Source organism: Camellia sinensis, chromosome 3 (genome assembly GCF_055761805.1).
Source record: "Camellia sinensis isolate YWXY chromosome 3, ASM5576180v1, whole genome shotgun sequence".
Taxonomy (NCBI): domain Eukaryota; kingdom Viridiplantae; phylum Streptophyta; class Magnoliopsida; order Ericales; family Theaceae; genus Camellia; species Camellia sinensis.
Window position 1 is genome coordinate 103,296,959 of NC_138963.1, and position 21,159 is coordinate 103,318,117.

The 21,159-nt window shown below is 37.6% G+C and overlaps 1 protein-coding gene and 1 long non-coding RNA gene across 5 annotated transcripts in view; one reads left to right on the plus strand and one right to left on the minus strand.

Annotated features, from left to right (window-relative positions):
- Window positions 1-21,159, plus strand: part of LOC114266073 (protein DETOXIFICATION 46, chloroplastic) — a 128,887-nt gene that overhangs the window by 95,136 nt on the left and 12,592 nt on the right. The gene's annotated exons all lie outside the window — the stretch shown is intronic.
- The window catches only part of LOC114262394 (uncharacterized), a 39,911-nt gene continuing 25,917 nt past the window's right edge, over window positions 7,166-21,159 (minus strand). For all 4 annotated transcript variants that reach the window (XR_014364373.1, XR_014364372.1, XR_014364377.1 and 1 more), the window contains 2 exons: window positions 7,648-7,719; window positions 7,166-7,290 (listed from right to left, as the gene is read on the minus strand). This is a non-coding gene — a long non-coding RNA (uncharacterized LOC114262394). The remainder of the gene's footprint in view (window positions 7,291-7,647; window positions 7,720-21,159) is intronic.

The following is a 21,159-nucleotide window of genomic DNA, read 5'->3' on the forward strand; positions in this document are numbered from 1 at the left end:
TTTAAAAACATAGAGGGATACAAGTCATACTTGCACCCTCACAACCTCTCACTTGCACCCCATCACAAAACCACTTACATCTCACATGTTTTTGTATTGTTTTTTTTGTCTGTCTCATTATTTTGAAATTCTCCCTACATTTTATATCAGTTAAGAAAACAAACCTGAGTTGACGTCGTCTCTCCTTTCTCTCTGTCTCCATGTTATCAATCTCTCTCTCTCTCTCTCTCTCTGTGTGTGTGCCCCCAACCAATTTCTAATCTATGAGAAAAAAAGTCTAACCATGTTTTGATCTCTCTCTCTCTCTCTCTCTCTCTCTCTCTCACACACACACACACACACACACACACACACGCAGGCACGCACTCACTAAAAGCACAAAATTCCATCTATCAATTTCTCTCAATTGGATTTTCTTTCTATTAGTACTCTCCCTTTGTCAATTGGGTCTTCCCTCAATTGCAAATAAATAAATAAATAATAGAAATAGAAAAGGAGGTTGTATTCTCTTTCTCTCTCTCTCAATAAATAGTACAAAATTCCGTTAATCAATTTTTTTCTCTACTCAACTGGGTTTTTCTCGCACTACTTTCTCTCAAGGTTTGTCAACTAGATCTTAGTAAACCAACTAGGTCTAAGCTAGTTGACCACCATAATTTTCCTAAGGGTTTAGTTCTTAAGGGGAGGTCATGAGTTTAACTCTCCCTAGGAGAGTTGAATTAAGGGGACACACATTTGGTACTTTGCGACTGGTGGGGAAGCTGACTCTCATACATAAGTACTAATCTTACAACTAACAATTGACTTTCGCTGATAAAAAAAAGGGTCTTAGTAAGGTTGTATGATCTTCAATGATCAGTTATTGATTCATACTTCAAAATTTTTTTTTTAATTTTTTTTGCCATTGGATTTCTTCTATTTTACAAATAGAGTTTCAGTATTTCTTTGCTGCAAATTATAATTTGACTAAGTGATTTAAGTGCTTCTTCATTTTTTCTTGCTATCACGATCTCGAAGAAGAAAATTATAGTTTTATTGCAAAGCATCAACATCAAGTTCTTTATTATGGTTTTGGGGTATATTAGCAACCCAATGCTCCAAATCAGTCCTCCATTAGGCTAGCTATTGCAAAACAAAATTTTCCATTGCAACAGTAACCATATTTTATCGTTTATTCTTAAAAGTGATTGGACGTCTTGTTGGTCATCCGACAGGACATCTTGTCAAAGTTTTTTAGGCAGGTTGTTTATATAATCTAGCAGACCATAAAAATAAATATTTTATAAAATTAAATTTTAGAATAGAGAGTGATGTAGTGTGTATATATAAAAAATATTAACTAAACTACAAAAGTAGATTTTTGGTTATAATTTTACTCAAAATTTGTTGATGCTGATGTGGATGCTCTTATAATAGAATGATGCAGCTTGAATATATATATATATATATATATATATCTGTGTGTGTGTGTGTGTGTGTGTGTGTGTGTGATAACCCTGTTCTGCGTTATACTATTAACCCTTAATTATGCTTGTGATTTTGTGAATATATGTGTTTTTGAATTTATATATGTCCATCGTAGGGAAATCTACTCTACTTCCTTGTATAATTTGAAATTGAGGGTCGTAGAGGCGACAGAAACCAAAATTAACCGCTTCGTTATGATTAGCATGATTTTTAGAGCCTACGATAAAATTTAATTAAAAATTGATTCAGATCAAATTAATTAGATTAAATTGATTTAATTTAAATGAAGTTAATTAGTCTTAATCATGTTTAAATAGCCTATGCTAATCAAGAGCATATATATGATAAACTAAGCTTCGAGTTAAGTCAATAGACATATTTTGAACTCAAAATTTTATAGAGAGAGCTTTAGAGAGAGAGCGAGAGAGAGAGAGAGAGAGAGAGAGAGAGAGAGACTTGATTTTAGAGAGAGAGGAGCTCAATTGAAGAATTTGCAAGGAGATTCAAGAATCGAGAAGATTAACTCTAGTTCTTGCTAGTTTGAGCTGAATTGAAGTTGATAGGTGAGTAATTGAACCTTAATTCATGATCCTGAGCCATGTAATTTGTGAATTCAAGAGATTAATGAGCTCAGTTAAAAAAAATTGAAGTAAGATTGATGAATTTAGAACTAACTCATACATGCATGCATGAATTTGCTATGAATCCTCAATTTTGAGCATGAATCATGTAATCTATGTTGATTTAGAAATTGTATCTTACATGTATGCATGAATTGTTCTGTTTTGAAGTCCAATTCTAAGTTTAAAAGCTTGAAAGTGCAAGATATAAAAGATGAGTCTACATGCATGAAGTTCAAGGTTGAATTTTGTTGAATTCATGGAATTTTGTGTTATAGGTTGAAGTTATCTTTAAATTATATATTTTGGGAGTGTTTATACACAAATGGACAAGACATGCATGAATTTGAATCCTTAGAGTTGAGTTTAAAGCTCAAACACAATTTTGGAAATTCTAGAATTCGAGCAGTTCGCTTGAGCAATAGAAGTGTCGCTTAAGCATACATTTTAAGCTCCTAGTAGTTTTGCAGACAATTGCACAGTGGCATGAGTGACCGATTGTGCGCTCGAGCAAACATCCTTTTTGTCAGTACTTGGCTCAAGCGACCGTCGAGCATGAAAATTGAGCATCTAGTACTTTTACAGACCAAAGGGTTCGCTCCAGCGACCAATGTTGCGCTCGAACGAAGTGCCTTGTTTCAAGAAATTTTGAAAAGTTATTTTATGTTCCAATTTCTGTTCTCTTTCATTTTTGAGCACTCTTACGCACACATTGAGCATTCTAAATGAATTACAGAATTAGAAAGAAGCCTAAGAAAATTAAGCAAACTAAGAAACGGATTGAATTGTGTTACGACCCAATGTGTTGTGAATTATGTAGGGTCAACTGCAAGGACGATTCAACTATCTAACCACAGTTAGTAATATCTTATCAAAAATATTTTACTTATACTCTATTTTCTGATTGTTCACATGTGGTAAGCTTTTCTGAATCTATGATTTGATAACCCTGAATGAGTTACCATCTTCTATCTACTAACAATGTGATATTAATGAGAGTATTATCTGTATTAGTGAATGACTAATATGATATGACTGGCTCTCTGATAAGACTAAATGACTGATATGATATGACTAAATCTCTGATAAGACTGAATGGTTGATATGCAATTGCAAAATTGAATGGCAGTTATATACTGTATGGCCATTATAGACTGTACATGTTTGGACCTAAGGTCATATTGATAAGAGATGACTGAATCTGATCGGTGAGTTTGTTAACTGGTGGACCTGAGGTCATACTGTACACTGTTGGGCCCAAGACCGTTCTATTCAGTAATGATTGAACTTGTACTGTATATTCTGCTATTTCTTAGACTTAACGTCGTTTCGTTGCATGTTGGACCCAAGGTCGTTCTAATGTAAAATGCTTATTGGTCATATATGCTCATAGATTAAATATGCTTATCTATTAAAAAGGGGCTCATTCACTCAACCCCTTTACTTCGGTATTAGTCACTAGGTGTTAACTCACTCTTTATTTATATGTATGTAGATGAGAAGCGAGATGTCTAGCCTAAACCCTAGTGAACCCGTTAAGGAGTCTGCTATGGACGCCTTCCGTGTGAGGCTTTGTTTATGACTGTTTTTCTTTTGTTTACTTTTGTGGTCCCGTAGGACTAAGTCTGTATATAAGTATATAACTTCACATCTGCTAAGACTATTTCTAGAATGATCTTGGATATATGTTGAGTGTAAGGTGTGAGTTATTAATATAATGTGCAAAGTTTTTCTAATGCCATATATGCATAGCTCATTAGACAAAATTTCTAATTTTGCTTCCACATCTGACCCCCTATTAATAGTAAATATGACTGATTTTTATCTGAGGCCATAGGTAATCTCATGATTACTGTTCGGTTATGATCCTAACCTATGGGGGCGGGTTCGGATCGTAACAGTATGCATATGTGTTTTTATGTATGTTGAGACAAGGAGATAGAATTTAAAGGAGAAGACTAATGATGTGAAAGGCGTGTGTTTGCTTAATAAAGAGAAAATGATAACGTTTTAGTTAATAATACATGAAATGCTATTTGAATTGTAGATTGGAGAAGATGCTATGGCCTAATCTCACACCATGAATTGGATTATCCAGTTAAAATGTAAACATCAGAGAAGCCACTCCCAAAAAAGAAACTGATTGGCATTTGCTACAATAAACGCGCTTATATCCCCAATGCCCACTAGAGAATACAATTTGGCTGGTGAAAACATTTGATAATTTCCAGGGCCTAATCCTCTTTTAAAGAAAGGGCTCCTAAAGTAGTACTAGCAAGAGCTAATAGCAAAAGCAAAGTTAGTAGCCAGCCATTGTTATCTCTTCCTATACATCATAAATTCAAATGTGTCATCGTTGTAGAGTGCACCCGAGAAACCAGACATCATTGGATCCATGGCATATGACTCAAATAAAGGAATAAAAACCAACCAATTGTTATCAAAGAAGTTGATTCATTTACTTGTTTTAAATTACAAAGCAAGTTTTTAATTATTGTGGACATGAGATGACATGTTACAGTTGTGTTGATGATTGGCATATAAGCTCTTTTAAGCTTCATTGAAGTTTCAAAACAGTGACAAACCTGATCTATTGACAAGCATGTATGTACCATTTTTTTTTTTAAAAAAAAAAGGCTTCAATAGAAGTCTAGAAGCATGAGATTTGTATCCTAAGTAATACCTGAAATTCTATTGCCAGTCTTCGGATGCATTCACGAGCATTCAGATCCTCTGGGATGAAATTAAATAAAAATAAAAATAAGCCAAAAAGGTTAAAGCTAACATGTGTGAGAGAGAAAGCAACTTCGAAGAGGAGAGCAGAGGAGAGAAGACCATGGACACAAAGGAGGAACACGTCGGTGGAGAGTCATACCTCCTTAACCTCCACCCTACCTTTGCCACCAGCCACGAGCCCAGCGTTGCCTCAAGAAGCCATGACACAATAGTGCCTCCGACAGTAGAGATTTATGGAAATGGGGGTTGTGATCTAAGGCAGTGGGGGATATGGTGATGGAAGGCTTGAGAGGATTTTGAAGGAAGATGGGGCTATGATATGAAGTTGAGGTGTCTTGGCGACAGTGATTGATTGTCTAGGTGGCATTGGTGATTCATTCTATGGAGCTATAAATTTGTGACCTACTCTTGAATTTCTAATCAATCCATGGAGAGAAGTAGATCGCAACTCACTTTCTCTAATGAATCAACAATTGCAAGGATGTATTCCTTCTATCGCCATTTTTTGATTACTTTTCGGCAAGTTACCCATTATTTGAAAGGAGTTCATTGAGGTTCATGGAGTTACTAGGTATTCAAGATTTCAGTTCCATCTCTTCAAGATTTCTACTAGAAGCATAATATCTCAAAGAACTCAGTCATTCTTATTTTTTTACACCCAAATCAAACTATGAATGGGGGCTATTAAGAACTTGGGAATAACATTTTTCTTCTTTTGGAAACATGGTCTCAAATTTGAATGTAAGTTTTTATTTGTTGGTATGAATCTGATGTGTTTAGGGCAAACTTCACTTTATCCCCTGTGGTTTGGGCCGGGTGTGGTTTGCTCCCCTAACATTCAAAAATCACCACATATTCCCCATGTGGTTTGTAGACTAAAACATACACTAACTTCTGTTAACAAAAGTTGTAAATTGACAATTATACCCTTATCTTCATCTTCATCTTTATCTTCATCTCTCTCTCTCTCTCTCTGTCTCTCTCTCTCTCTCTCTTTCCATTTCATCTTCTTCATTGGTGTTCAATGCATAGCAATCTTATTTGGTGTTCAATGATTAGTAATCATATATATATACATACAACAGATGCAAAAACAAAATCAAAATTTTTTTTTTAACATAACACAGATATATATATATATATATATATAGGTAAAACCCAATTGAACTGCACAAATAGAAAGTTCGATGAGCAACTCTACACACACAAACAAACAAAACCCAAAGGATCAAAACCGTAATACCATCCCCTGTTGCTTTCTACACCCCAATAGCTAAATATTCTCTTACTACAGCAACTGTTAACTCATAGTCGCAAGAATGGAAATCATGTTTATTGTATTTCTTAAAAGAGAGATCATACATATCGTCATTCTTGTATTTCCATTTTTTGGGTCTTATTCTTGGTTGATATCTTCTTTATGTGTTGATTTGTAGTATTTTCTTAACTTCAGGGAGATGGATTTGTGATGGCTTGATTAGATTATTTGATCAGGGCTGAAATTTTTTCGGTGATTAATATGCGCTGTTCTTTTTTTTTTTTTTTGGTACCTTCCTTATGGTTTTGTTTCTTGATGCATTATTGATGATGAACTGATACGTGATAATAAAATTTAAAGATAAAAAAGATATGTGAACTGGGTTTGTCTGCACCATGTATGTTTGTATAACCATGTTCTCTCTCCTCTCCTCATCCACCCATATCCATGATCAAGAAAATTATATGTATATATGGATTGGATTTGATATGTATATATATATATATATATATATATATGTATGTACACGTGATCAAGAAGGAAGGAATAGTGGAGCTACTAATGGATGATAAATAGAAATAGGAAAAGAATGTCATCCTTTGTAAATTTGACGTGATATAAAGGGTATTTTTTCCATAAAAATTGGCTCACTCTCTATAAAGGCGCGTGACTTTCACACTCCGCTATCTTAGACAGAAAAGTTAACCGTGCGTTTTAGTCCACAAACCATATGGGGGTTATGTGGTGATTTTTGAATGTCAAGGGGGTAAACTGCACCTGGCACAAACCACAGGGGGGTAAAGTGAAGTTTGCCCGTGTGTTTAATTTGGTATATTAATGAATCTGCTGTCTTCTTTCTCTGTTGTGACTACTTCGTCTTCGAACACCGTTGACAATGGATCCACAACTAGGCAGCTTCCAGCTTTCCCAGTCAATCCTGGGTCAAATCTTGAGAGTAAAGCATGCCATCAGTTGACATGAGGTGTAGTAGAGCGATACAAAATCGAGACTAAAGTGGAAAGAAAAAAATCAAAACAAAAACAAAAAAAGATAAGTCATAACAAAAATGAAAAAAAAAAAAAGAAAAATAGGTAAGTTCAACTAAAAATATCGGCACGACACGAGTGATTTGGATGCTATTTTTTCCCATTGAAACCCTATAAGGGCACACCAAAAACTTGACAAACCGTATCCTCGACTGCTCACCGACTGGTACGAAAAAAAAAGAAAAAAGAAAAGGGAAGAGCATTATTAATGTGTTGAGGAAACAATGAAAAATTCGAAAACATCCATTTTGTTTTGTATGAAAACATTTTTGAAGATTATTTTTTGATATTTCCTTAAAAGTTGGTTACTTTTAGAAAATTTTCTAGTTCACTAAATAAGTTTAATGTTTTTTTTTCTTCTGATAATAATAATAGTAGTAGCAGTAGTAAACAAAAACACAATGAAATAGGTATCATTGTGAAAATTTCATTCATTCTTTAGTTTTAAAATACATTGGCATCAAGCATTGAAAGATACAAAAGTAAATTATGCAGGGCACAAAAAAAAAACATTCCATACCATTAGAAAAAGAGCACCTAAAGAAAAGCACCCGCTCATTGACAAACTAATAAATTTGAGGTCTCACCCAGCCTGCACAAGAAAACATATCCTAAAGCAAATAAGTATTTTATTCTAGAACGAAGGGATCAAGTTGTAAATCAAGCTTAAAAATTGCAAGAGACTATTGATGATTAGGTGGTGAAATGAAACGTAAGGTAGTGTTGTGCCTAGGAGGCAGAAAACAAATACACACAAGCACACAAGCAAGAATGCACAAAGATTTATGTAGTTCGGCAAATCGCCTATGTTCACGGACAACGGATTTCACTATATGGAGAGAAATACAAAGATTTCAACAATGGAGAAGGAGGAGACAATACTCTCACTTTACTCACACTCACACTCACTTAGTTGCTTATACTTTGCTTACACTCTTTTCTGATTGCCACACCAAACCCCTTCCATTCACTAACCATTTATAGATGCAATGGGAGAGCCAAAGTCTTCAACAAGCCACCGACAACATTTATGGCAGCTACCAACAAGATCTAAAGATCAACCACCCTACCATGGAGTAGCTCGGCTGAATCTTTAGCCCAAATCTTCAACTTCTTCATTTGTCTTCAATCAGCAGCCTTTGTTGACAAAGAAAATCAGAGCCAATCTTTAACAAATCTCCACCTTGCCGAGGATTCTCTATCCAACATAGTAATCGATCAACAATGCCATGCACCCAAAGGTGCTCAGTTTTGAGAGATGTTGACCAAGTCCAACAGTGTTGGAACTTGATCGCAAAAACTACTTTTGTGAGCATATCGGCCGAATTATCTGTAGTGCTAATCTTTTGAAGCAGAATATGCCCTTCATTCATAATTTCTCGAACAAAATGCAAACGAACATCAATGTGCTTGGTGCGGGAATGATGAACCTGGTTCTTCGCCAAACAAATGGCACTTTGACTATCACAATACACCTTAACGTGCTTCTAAACAATACCCAAGTCCTCAATTTATCCATGTAGCCAAATAGCTTCCTTAACGGCTTCTATCACTGCCATGTACTCTGCCTCTGTAGTAGACAAAGCCACAGTTGACTAAAGCGTTAACCTCCAACTCATCGACCCTTTAGCAAGAGTAAATAAATACCCTGTTGTTGACCGGCGTTTGTCTGATAGACTACCTCATCACAAAGATGATGAGTCCACCAGCAACAGCACAACTGCAAAGCAGTTAGTCAGCTAGAAGAGCTATACAAGATGTGTTAGTGAGTTAATTATAGCTATAGATATATTATATATACATTAGAAGTTTGTTGTAACCACCTAGAGTAGGTCTGTATATATATGAACATTACTTGTAATATCAAATCAGTGAGAATCAGTTACTATTAAGGTTGATGGATCAAATTTCTTGATCAGGAAAAATTAGATTCAAAACATCTTTCAAGCTACAAGTCTTGTCCAACAGACATGATAACAGATGAGAAAGGATTTGAGATCTCTAATCCAGATCGAATACATTGGGAGACTGTCAATGCACATCTATTGAGCTATATCACAACCACTCTCTTCCCCCATATATTCAACTGTTCTTCAATATCAATCCTGTTTTGAGGCATGGAATGCTTTGTTAAAACGTTTTACTACTCTTTCAAGGTCACACATTCATCAACTCAAGAACAAATTGAATAATGTTCTCAAGAAGACTGATTCTATAGAAGCATATCTATCAAAAATCAAGGATTTGGCCATTCAATTGGCTCTTACTTCAGTCATCATTGAAGATGAAGATCTTGTGTTGATCACACTCAATGGGCTTCCTGATGAATATGATGCCTTTAAGACTACTATAAGGGCTTGATAAGACTCCATTACTATGGAAGAATTATGTTCTCTTCTCTGTTCTGAATCCATACATGTTGAATTGAAAAATCAGAAGTATATTTCTACAGATCATCCTAATGTGGCTTTTACTGCCATCAAAGGTTCAGCCTCTAATCAATCTTCTTTTACTGGTGCATCAAGAGGTTACTCACATTACACTAGAGGCAGGTCTTCCCATGGTGGTAGAGGTTCTAATTACAAAGGATATAATCATTTCTGAGGCAATAATCGATTTGCTCCAAGATACAGAGGTCGATCAGGGGGACCTACTTGTTAAATCTGTGGATTATTTGGACATACTTCATTTGATTATTAACATAGACTTGACACAAACTTCTAGCTATCCTTCTAGTTATCTCATCAACTTTTTCATTCCTCTTCCTATCATCCTTCCAAAGCTTATGTTGCTTCTATATCTCATACTTCTGTGCCTCAATACTCCTTATCTCCTTGGTATCTTGACTTTACTTCTACAGACCACATTACTAATGATCTGTACAATCTCAGTCTGTACCAACCTTATTCCAGTCCAGATAACATCACTATTGGTAATGGACAATCGGTTCCAATTGCTCATACAGGTAAAGGACTATTACCTACACCTCATGGATCTCTTAAACTTCATAAAGTGTTGCATTCTCCATCCATTTCTTCTAATTTGCTTTCTATCCATCAACTTGCCAAAGATAATGATTGTATTATTATTTTTGATGTTTCTCACTTTGTGATTTAGGACAAACACTCGAAGACCATACTTCACAAGGGTTTTAATATTGATGGTCTTTATCATTTTCATCATCCTGCTTGTACACCTATGGCTTCTCCACATGCTTACTTTCATGCTTCTTCTAATAAATTTGTTTCATTAGATATTTGGCATCATAGACTAGGCCATCCTTTTTTACAGAAGTTTGTTTCTCTCAAGAAGAGTATTTTTTGTAAATCTTCTCCATCTCATAACAATAGTACTTGTGTTGATTGCTGTGTATCCAAAAGTCATCGATTACCATTTCATTTGTCCAATTCAACTGTTAATCAGCCTTTGTCTTTGATTCACAGTGATGTTTGGGGTCCTTTTAATAAATCTACTTTTGGATTCAAGTATTATGTGCTGTTTATGGATGATTTTAGTCGCTTTACTTGGTTATATCCCTTGGCTTATAAGAGTGAAGTTTTTTCCAAATTTGTGGAATTTAAAATCTATGTTGAGAAACAATTTTCTACTCGTCTTCAGGTGCTTCGAACAGATGGTGGCACTGAGTGTTTTTCTAATAAAATGCAACAATATCTCACTTCCCATGGCATTACCCATCAATACTCATGTCCATATACTTCTTCTCAAAATGGCATTGCAGAAAGAAAACATCGGCATATCATTGACACATCTATTACTTTAATTCATCATGTTTCTCTTCCTCTTCACTATTGGTTTGATGTAGTTGCTAGTGCTACATTCTTGATTAATAGAATGCCTTCTTCTGTTCTTTCCAATAAGTCTCCTTTTGAAGTGTTGTTCTATGCTTCTCATGATTTAACCTTTTTACGAGGTGTTTGGCTGTCAATGCTTTCTTTGGCTTAGACCCTATGTTCACTCTAAATTACAACCTAAGTCCTTGTCTTGTGTTTTTCTAGGCTACCATCCCTTTGTCAAGGGTTACAAATGTCTTGACCCCTTAACTGGAAAAATATTTCTTTCTAAGCATGTGGTGTTTAATGAATCTATTTTTCCCTTTTCTATAACTAATACTTTCTCTTCTTCTTCTTTCTCTTCTCTTACCTCTTTCTTTGGTCTTCTGCTAAGTCTGTTTCGACATTGCCACAGTTAGCCTTGGGTCAATTTTTTGCTGCACCATTTCATCTGCAGCCATCCACTGTTCTGCCAGCTACATTACCTGTTCTGTAGACTATTTTGCAGGTATCCATTGTTCTAGCTCAGTCTCTTGTTATGCAGCTGTCCGGTCTGCTTTCTGCATCTCCTCATAGGTCCCCATCAGCACCAGTTGTGCCTCTACTTCCTTCCCCTGGTCAGTCTTGTCCATCTCCCATCCCATTCGGTTCATTTCCATCCATTTACCTCCTTTATCTCCTAACCAACATCCTATGATGACTAGGTCTAAAACCTAATTCCCTCATTCTGCTTTTCTTAGCATCACAACTTCATCTTCCCCTATCTCTCTTACTTCTCATTCTTCCTCCTTATTTCTTGACATTGAACCTTCTACTTATAAGCAAGCACTTGCCTTCCCTATTTGGTTCAAAGCTATGCAAGATGAATATGGAGCCTTACAGAAGCAACACACCTGGTCCCTGGTTCCTTTGCCTTCTCACAAAAATGCTATAGGCTGCAAATGGGTTTTTCATATTAAACGAAATTCTGATGGTACCATTGGTCAGTATATAGCTCGATTGGTTGCTAAAGGGTATCTTCAGGAGGAAGGTGTGGATTTTCTTGAAATATTTAGTCCTGTTGCCAAGCATCCCACTGTTAGAATGCTTCTTTGTCTTGATATACATCATCATTGGCCTTTAAGGTAATTGGATATCTCCAATGATTTTCTTCCCATCATGCTTGAGGAAGAGGTCTACATGATTTAGCCTCCTAGTTTTGTTTCTTCCTCTCACCCTTCTTCTGTTTGAAAATTAGATAAATCTCTCTACGGTCTTAAACAAGCCCTTCGTGCTTGGTTCTCTACCTTTTCAGCTTTTCTTTTCCCTCAAGGGTTTATAATTAGCTCTTGTGATACCTCCTTATTCATTCATAAAACCACCACCTCCATTACCATTCTGATGGTTTATGTCGATGATATTCTCTTGATTGGGAGTGATCGTTCTCATATACGATCTTTAGTAACCCAAATGCATCTAGCCTTTTGCTTGAAGTTTGGTAATCTCTCCTATTTTCTCGGCATTTCTGTTCATACTACTGGGTCTCACTATTTTTTGTCTCAACAAAAATATGCCCAAGATATCATTCACAAGGCGGGTTTGGATGTTGTAAACCCGGTGCTTCTTCTATTTCAGTTAAGCCTGGTGTGTCTCTAGATTCCACACTTCCTTTCTCCAATCTATCTTTTTATCGGTCTATTGTTGGAGCCTTTCAGTACCTCACCATCACCTGTCTTGATTTATCTTTTGCCATTAATCAAGCCTGTCAACATATGCACCAGCCCACCAATGGTGATTTTTCCACTGTCAAACGATTGCGCTACTATGTTAAGGGTACTGTTGTACATGGTTTGACCTATACTCCAAGTACATTTGATGTCCATGCGTAGACACCCCATTTTTGACCGCCCTTAAGACTTGGGCACTACTGATGGTTTACTTAATGATGCAGGCTATGTTATGCAAAGGGTCGATTTCTTTGGCAAGGAGAGCATCAATCCCATCCTTACACCTCATTTTGGACCAAAACTATTTTGAATGATTTTAGACCTTAAAACCCTCTCTTTCAAAATATTTTGAAATAACGTTCTTACGATGTTTCGAGGCTCGCATTTCGTTAAATGTTACGCTTTTCGGTAAACCGAGCAAAGACAAAGTGGAAATGAATGAAAGAGAGATGAAATCTTTGAAAAATATTTCAAAACACCTTGTTTAGGGGTTTGGGGTTGAAGAAAAGAGGAAATGAGAGAAGAAAACTAGTTTGGGAGAAGTTCGGCATGAATCTGGGTAGGACCAAAACTGAGCGGCTTCACCAAAACAGGCATACCTTTTTGTATAGGTTCAATTTTGATGCAAGGCTTCTACCATTGGAAAGATTACTTCCGGGGCTTAACTTTGGGCACAAGAATAACTTGAAAAGGAGTCTAGAAGAAGGAGTTATGCCCATTTGAAGTTGGACCTAGAAAGCAGAATTTTGCTTGTCGACCAGAAAAATGGGCTGTCGACCAGAAATGATCCTTGTCGACCAGAAAAAGTAGCTGACTGACCAGTTAAGGTGGTCGGTCGACCACTTATGCCTAGAAAGCCCAAATTTTGAAGATATTTTCCCTCCAACTATCTTCCACAACCTCCAGCTGCCTTATAATAAGATATTTCGACCAAACTCTTGTATATTGCTATATATTAGACAGTTCTCCCATTTTGAAACGGCTAGAAGATTTTGGCAAGGGTTAGGAAGTTTTGGGACTCTCTCTCTCTCTAAAATCCCTCTCTCTCTACAAGATTTTGTGAGCAAAATCTGAGCCTCTCTCCCTAGAAGCCCTTCTCTCTTCTTGCTTTGAGCCTTAAGCTTAGAATCCTCCACACTTTTGCAAAGAGACCCTTAACCAAACTTGACCACCATTGGGCTGAGATTCTTTGGGACTTTGTTTGAGCTCCAAAAGGTAATTTGAGCTCAAATTTGTGCCTGTTTTGCAGCTGTGCATCAATGGTAAGAACTCTCTCCCTTTTAGCTTATTTTGCATTCTTGCTTGGCCATCTTTTCAAACTACTTTAGGGCTGTTTTTGGGGTGGTGTAGAACTACAAAAACCTCTAGTTTTCCTCTATTTTTCAATCCTGAAAGTGTTGGTTTGTGCCTTGTTTGGCTAGGGGGTTATTCTCCTTTTTTATTCCTTGGCTTGTGAGGCCTTTTGTGCAACTTCTCACCACCTTCAAATCCAAATTTTTGGGCCTTTTTACCACTAAAACTCAGAGGTTTTTCAGTGACAAAACCCATGTTTTGAGGTCCCAAATAGGTGGGGATGGTTCCCCATCCTCTTCTCTTGTTTGCATGTGTTGATGGCCAACCAAATGAGCATGTGTTTTTACTTATTTGTGGCTTTGTTTAGGCACATTTTTGTGAGTTTTCAGACCTTCCATAACTCTATTTTTGGCTTTCTTGGTCATCCCTTGCATGCTTATTGCACTTGTAGTGTAATTCTCCTTGTTAGCCTTACAAAGTAGCATGTTTTTGTGTTTTAAATTAGCTTAGTTCAAGCATGTTTTTGGTGCTATTTTGGCATGTTATAACTCTGATTTTGATTGGTGGACTCACCTCTTGTATGGTTTGTACACTTGTAGTGTAATCCTTGCTAGCTAGCCTTGCATGCTTGTCTCTTTAGCCTATTATTCTAGCTCATTTTGGCTATACTCCAACATGATTTTATTCATATTTTGGCATGCTTTAGCTCTATTTTGAGCCTTCTTGGTCGTATGATACTTGTTGTGCATGCTTGTAGTGCAATAGCCTTGACTAGTTTTGAGTTTTGAGGTATCTTGCATGCTTGGCTTGAGGTATTAGCATGCTTTGGCATCATTTGCCCCGTTATTTCAGAGCATATGGTGTTGTCACACTTCCATGTTTTTCACTCTTTCATTGTGTTTAAGAGTTGTGCCTTATGCCTTGCTTGCGAGCCAACATGTGCGCATGATTTTCTTGCCTTTTGTACCTAAGTTTCAGCATATCTAGGCCACTATTTTAGCATGATTTAGCTCTGTCCAGAGCTGGTTTGGCCATTTGAGTTTGATATTGCATGCCTCTAGTGTAATGCTTGTCACTAGTTTCAATGCCTTTGGCCCTTAACATGTTGTGCATGCGTTGCTTGCATGGTTTAGTGTCTTTAGCATCCTATTTTAGCACTAAAATGTTTCCTATATCACACCACTCTTCATTTATGACTTTGCTTTGAAAGTGGTCTTGAGCCCCTTGTTGGCTTGAGCATGAAATTGAGACTTTCATGCCTAATGGTTTTAGCCTTCTCTTGAGGGTTTCTACTAACCAAAAGCATGAGGATTCTTTCATGCTCAAGGTGCTTATGGCTTGGTCTGTCTTTCCAATTAGAGGACTTCTCGCTTTTGGACTTAACCAATTAAAGGATGAATTGGTAATCTAAAAAGAGTAAACAAAATGAACAAAGTAAAACATGTGAAAGATAAGCATGTTGTTTGCATTGCATTGTGTTTGGATCGGACGTTAATCCAAACACAAGGAATGTGGCACGTTTCATACTCCAAGTGATGAAACGTGTAGCATTTCTTGGTCGCCGACCCTCTTGATGATGCATGAGAGAGGTGGAGTCTCTTATGTGTTATTTATGCATTCATTCACTCGTGCAAACTTGGCTTCTTAGCCATCATGCATTGCGATGCTTGGTTGGTGGCTTGAGAGTCGAGTACTACGCTCCTTTGAGCTTGAGAAATGATAAGGAGAGTAGTTGCACACGCATGTCTTGCAAATACACTGCTGTGCCCCTTGTTATTCTCTGTTGCAGCAAAACTGGAGTTTGGAAAATCATGCAGGTCAACCGACCAGTAGGGGTGGTCAGCCGACCAGTTTTTCTGGTCTACAACCCCCTTTTCTGGTCGGCAGCCCACCAGGAGGTCCCCATGTTGGAGCAGAAGCAATCTGGAAGTTAGTGCACTTTTCAGAGATCAAATCAAATGCAAACAGAGACAATTATGGGCGTAGCGATGGATTTCCGAGAGAGGCGATCGAGCATGCATGCACCCCTCGCCCCGAGGACCTCTTTTAACTGTTTTAGTTGCTTTACTTAATTAGCAAATTCGTCGGCTTTGTACTTAATTAGTTAATGTGCTTAATTAATCGATTTTTTTGTAATAATTAGTTAACTAGAAATAGTTAATTAGTTTTGGTTTATAATAATTAGTTTAATAAGCGTAGCTAGTTAGTGAATTCATTCGGACCCTCCGTCGAGAGGGCAAATGTTGTAATAAGTGTGCGTGTATGTGATGCATGTCTTCCAACCCTATTTCTTACTCCCTTTTACTTATCAGCTTTTGATGGTTAGTTTAGGGCATGTTTCAATTAGCATACTTATGCTTTGCATGCGTGCATCATTCATTTGTCTTGAATGCACCAGGCTCAGTGCATCATTCAAACTGCATTGTATTTCAATACACCTTCTTGAATACGTGTTTCAAAGAATGTTATCAAGTATTGCATTCATATGCCATTCTAGATAGCCGAGCCTATTTTAGTTGCATTTTTGCATGTGTTGCATTAGGCATTGTTGACATAGGTAGGATCGTGCATTGATTTCTAACTAGCTTCTGTTTTGGCTCGGAGTACATTGTGAGTGTTTATGCTTTAGCATCCTTGCATGTGTGTAAGTGACTGCCATGATAGCATGCTTTCCATGAGGCTATGTGCTTATGTGTTTAACTACATGAATACCTGTGGATGAAGGCTTGATTGCCTGAATTCGAACAACTCGATGATTGTGAGTTTTAAGCCCACTTGAAGTGGCAAAATCATATTTTTCTAAGCCCACTTAAGGGTGGCAAATCCACGCTTTAGCCTACTTGCAAGTAGCACTTTCAAACAGTTTTTGAAAAACAAACATGAGTTGTTTTGTTCCAATCCGCGTGATTGAGTCTATACTTGTATGCTGCGCGTATCACATAGTAAGCTAGCTAATAACCGAAAAAAGAATACATGTGTTTATAAAAACAACATATCATGTTAATAGAGGCCGATCCTTTGATCGGGCAAGTGGTGATGACGGACACGTGGCCTTTGGCACGAGTCATGGTTTCCTAAAATTTCCAAAATAAAATATTTAGGTGGGGACTCTGAAATCTGGCAAAGCAGTCCATGTTTGGCACTTTTGATTCAAAATTGATTTTTCAAAACCAATTGTCGGATTTGGACTCTTTGGTGATTTATCAGTCTTACATTGCACTTTGTGAGATTAGATTCAGAACCGTGACTGGAGTCCGAACTGTAGTAGCTAGAACTACAATTTGTGCCCTCGCACGCAGAGAGAGTTTGGGGCGGTCTACACCATGCTTTCTCTAACTCCAATTGGGCCAGCGATTTGGTTGATAGGAAGTCCACTTCCGGTTATTGTGTTTTCTTAGGCTCTAATCTTGTTTCTTGGTCTGCCAAGAAACAAGCTACCATCTCCCACTCTTCTACCAAGGCTGAGTATTGCGCCTTAGCTCATGCTGCTACTAAATTGAGTTGGCTCAAAATGCTTTTGGTTGATTTGCACATTTCTTCTCCCACTATGCCCCTTCTATGGTGTGATAATCTTTCGGCCATTGCTCTTGCATCCAATCCTGTGTTTTATTCCCGTTCCAAGCACATTGAAGTTGATTGTCATTTTGTGTGTGAACGGGTTCTTACCAAGGCTCTTTCTCTTTAGTATATTCCCACATTGGACCAACTTGTTGATATTTTTACAAAGCCCGTATCTGTGGCTCGGTTCACTTACTTGAAAGCCAAACTCATGGAATTTCCAACTCCTCTGAGTTTGTAGGGGCCTGATAGACTACCTCATCACAAAGATGATGAGTCCACTAGCAACGAAACAATTATAAAGCAGTTAGTCAATTAGAAGAGCTATACAAGATGTGTTAGTGAGTTAGTTATAGCTATAGATATATTGTATGTACATTAGAGTTTGTTGTAACCACCTAGAGTGGGTCTGTATATATATGAACATTACTTGTAATATCAAATGAATAAGGATCAGTTACTGCATTTCTTCATTGTCCAAGTCACCAGCATAATCTGAGTACACATATCCAACCAAATTCTGTCCAATTCTATGATCTCTCTCGAACTTCAAATCCATATTAACGGTGCCATATTAGTACCTCAAGATCCACTTCACTGCCTACCAATGACCTTTTCCTGGATCATGCATATATATGCTTGCCATACTCATAGCATGTGAGATGTCCTGCCTTGTACAAACCATAGCATACATTAATGCACCAACTGCATTTGCATATGGAACCTATGCCATATGCTTCCATTCGTCTTTTGTGCATGGTGACATTGAAGCACTAAGCTTGAAATGAGGGGTCAATGGTGTACTCACAACTTTTGTTTTCCCATTTATGCCAAATCTATCTAACACCATTTTCAAATACTAGGTTTGCGTCAAACAAACGATGCCCTTCTTCCTGTCACTTTTGATCTCCATGCCAAGAATTTTATTTGCTTCACCAAGATCCTTCATTTCGAACTCTCTTGGTAACTGTACCTTGAGTTTGTCAATCTCTAACTTGCTCTTAGATGTAATCAACATATCATCTACATATAAGAGCAAATAGATGAAGGAACCATTGGAAAGCTTTCAGAAATATACACAATGATCATGCTGACTTCTTATGTAGTTCTTTTTCGTCATTAACCAATCAAATTGCTTGTACCACTATCTCGGGGATTGCTTCAACTCGTACAACAATTTGTTCAGCTTACAGGCCCAATTTTCTTTTCTAGCAACTTTGAAACCATCTAGTTGGGACATCTATATCTCCTCTTCAAGATCTCCATGTAAGAAGGCAGTTTTGACATCGAGTTGGGTGAGCTCGAGATCAAATCGTGCAACCAAAGCTAGCAAGATACGAATAGACGTGTGATTCACAACAGGTGAGAATATCTCATTGTAGTCTATTCCTTCCTTCTGGACATAGCCTTTAGCTTCCAATCTAGTTTTGAATCTGATGTTGTCTTTGTTTGGGATGCCTTCCTTCTTGGTGTAAACCCAGTTACACCCAATTGCTTTTTTGCCCTTTGGAAGTTGCACCAACTTCCAAGTCTAGTTCTTATGGAGTGACCCGATCTCTTCATCCATAGCCTCCTTCCACTTGACACTTTTTGCATTCTGCACGACTTCTTTGAAAGTGTAAGGAACATTGTCTTCAATGATTGGAAGTGCATAGGCCACCATATCGGTCATCCAACCAGATTGCTTAATAACCCTTTTTCCTTTTCTGATTGCAATCGGTTATGACTGTTGTGGGGCCTCTAGATCTTCATTTTCATTTGAACTCTCTTTAGGATCTTCTTCAAAGCTATCAACTGAAACTTTTCAGCATGGTTGACTGTCTGAATAGTCTTTCTTAGAGTCTCAAACTCCACCTGCACTAACTTCTCCAATGCTTCCTTATTCTCTTGAGGATTTGGCTACTTCAGCATTGTAGACTCATCAAAGGTAACATCTCTTGTGATGACAACTTTTTTTGATTTAGGGCACCAGAGTCTGTATCCCTTGACACCATCACTAAAGCCAAAGAAGACAGCTTTCTTGGCTCTAGGATCCAACTTAGATTCTGTAACATGAAAATAGGTTGGACATCTGAAGATACGTAGCTGATCATAATCAGTAGCTGGCGCTCCTAACCACACCTCCATGGAAGTCTTGCCATTTAGTGCTGCAGCAGGTAGTCTGTTGACAAGATGACGAGCATAGTTCAATGCCTCGCTCCAAAATGCCTTGCTCAATCCTGAATGCGACAGCATACACTGGACTTTTTCCACCAAAGTGCGGTTCATGCGTTTTGCAACTCCATTTTGCTGTGGCATTCCACTAACTATGAAATGTCTCACTATCCCTTCATTCTGGCAAACCTCAAAGAAGGGATCTGATGTGTATTCGCCGCCATTGTTAGATCTAAGCTTCTTGGTCTTCCTGCCTGTATGGGTCTCAATCATTTTCTTCCACGTAAGAAAGATGCCTAATACTTCATCTTTATGCTTCATTGTGTAAACCCATACTCTTCTTGAGAAATCACCAATAAACTATACAAAGTAGTGTTTACCTCCCAAAGAAGCATTTTTGGAAGGTCCCCAAACATCTGTGTGAACGTTGTCCAGAATTCCTTTAGTACGATGAATGGCATTACAAAACTTGATTCTTGTTTGCTTGCCCAATACACAATGCTCGCAGAACTCAAGCTTCCCTATTTTGGCACGTTTCAATAGGCCTTGCTTTACCAACCCTTGTAAAGCCTTCTCACTGACATGCCCTAGGAGCATCTGCCAAAGTCTGGAAGTGTCTGATACATCATCCTCTGAGCCAGTGGAGACAGCCACTCTCCCTGTGATTGTAGAGTCGTCCAGGAAATATAAATTTCCCTTTCGAATACCCTTCATTGCAACAAATGCTCCTCGTACCACTTTGAGAACTCTATATTCAACAGTTACTCTATAACCTTTGAAGTCTAAAACTCCCACTGAGATGAGATTCTTTGTCAAATCAGGTACATACCGAACATCTTCAAGAATTCTAACTATTCCATCATCCATCTTCAACTGAATTATTCCAATCCCCTTTGTTCGGCAAGCTTGGTTATTGCCCATTAACACAACTCCTCCATCGAACTCCTGTAAGCTCGAGAACCACTACTTGTTAGGACACATGTGGTAGGAACATCCGGAATCTAGAATCCATTCATCAGAATGGCCAAGTGATGAAACAGTGAAGGCTGATCCTTCACCATTATCTCCATCTCGTGCAACTTTCACATTTTCCTCTTTCTTGTCTTTATTGGGACAATCTTTTTCCAAATGCCCTTTCTAGCGACAAGCAGCACACTCGTCTTTTGCAAGACGTCTTCTATCTGATGATCTCCCTCTAGATTTTGAGTGAGACTTTTCTCGCCCTGCATATCTTCTGTTATTCATCCTATCTCTGACTGTCAATGTCTCTGATACTGAGTCCCTGTTTGCAGACTTATCTTTCCTTTTCAACTCATTATTTACCAAGGCGTTTGAAACATCAACATACTTGATCTTTTCTTTACCATACAGTAAAGTGGTGGTGAGATGGTCATATGTGTCAGGCAAGGAATTTAACAATAACAGTGCTTTATCTTCATCATCGATTTGAACATCCAGGTTTTTCAAATCAACAAGAATTTTGTTGAAATTGTTCAGGTGTTCGTTCATTGAAATTCCTTTCTTGTAGTC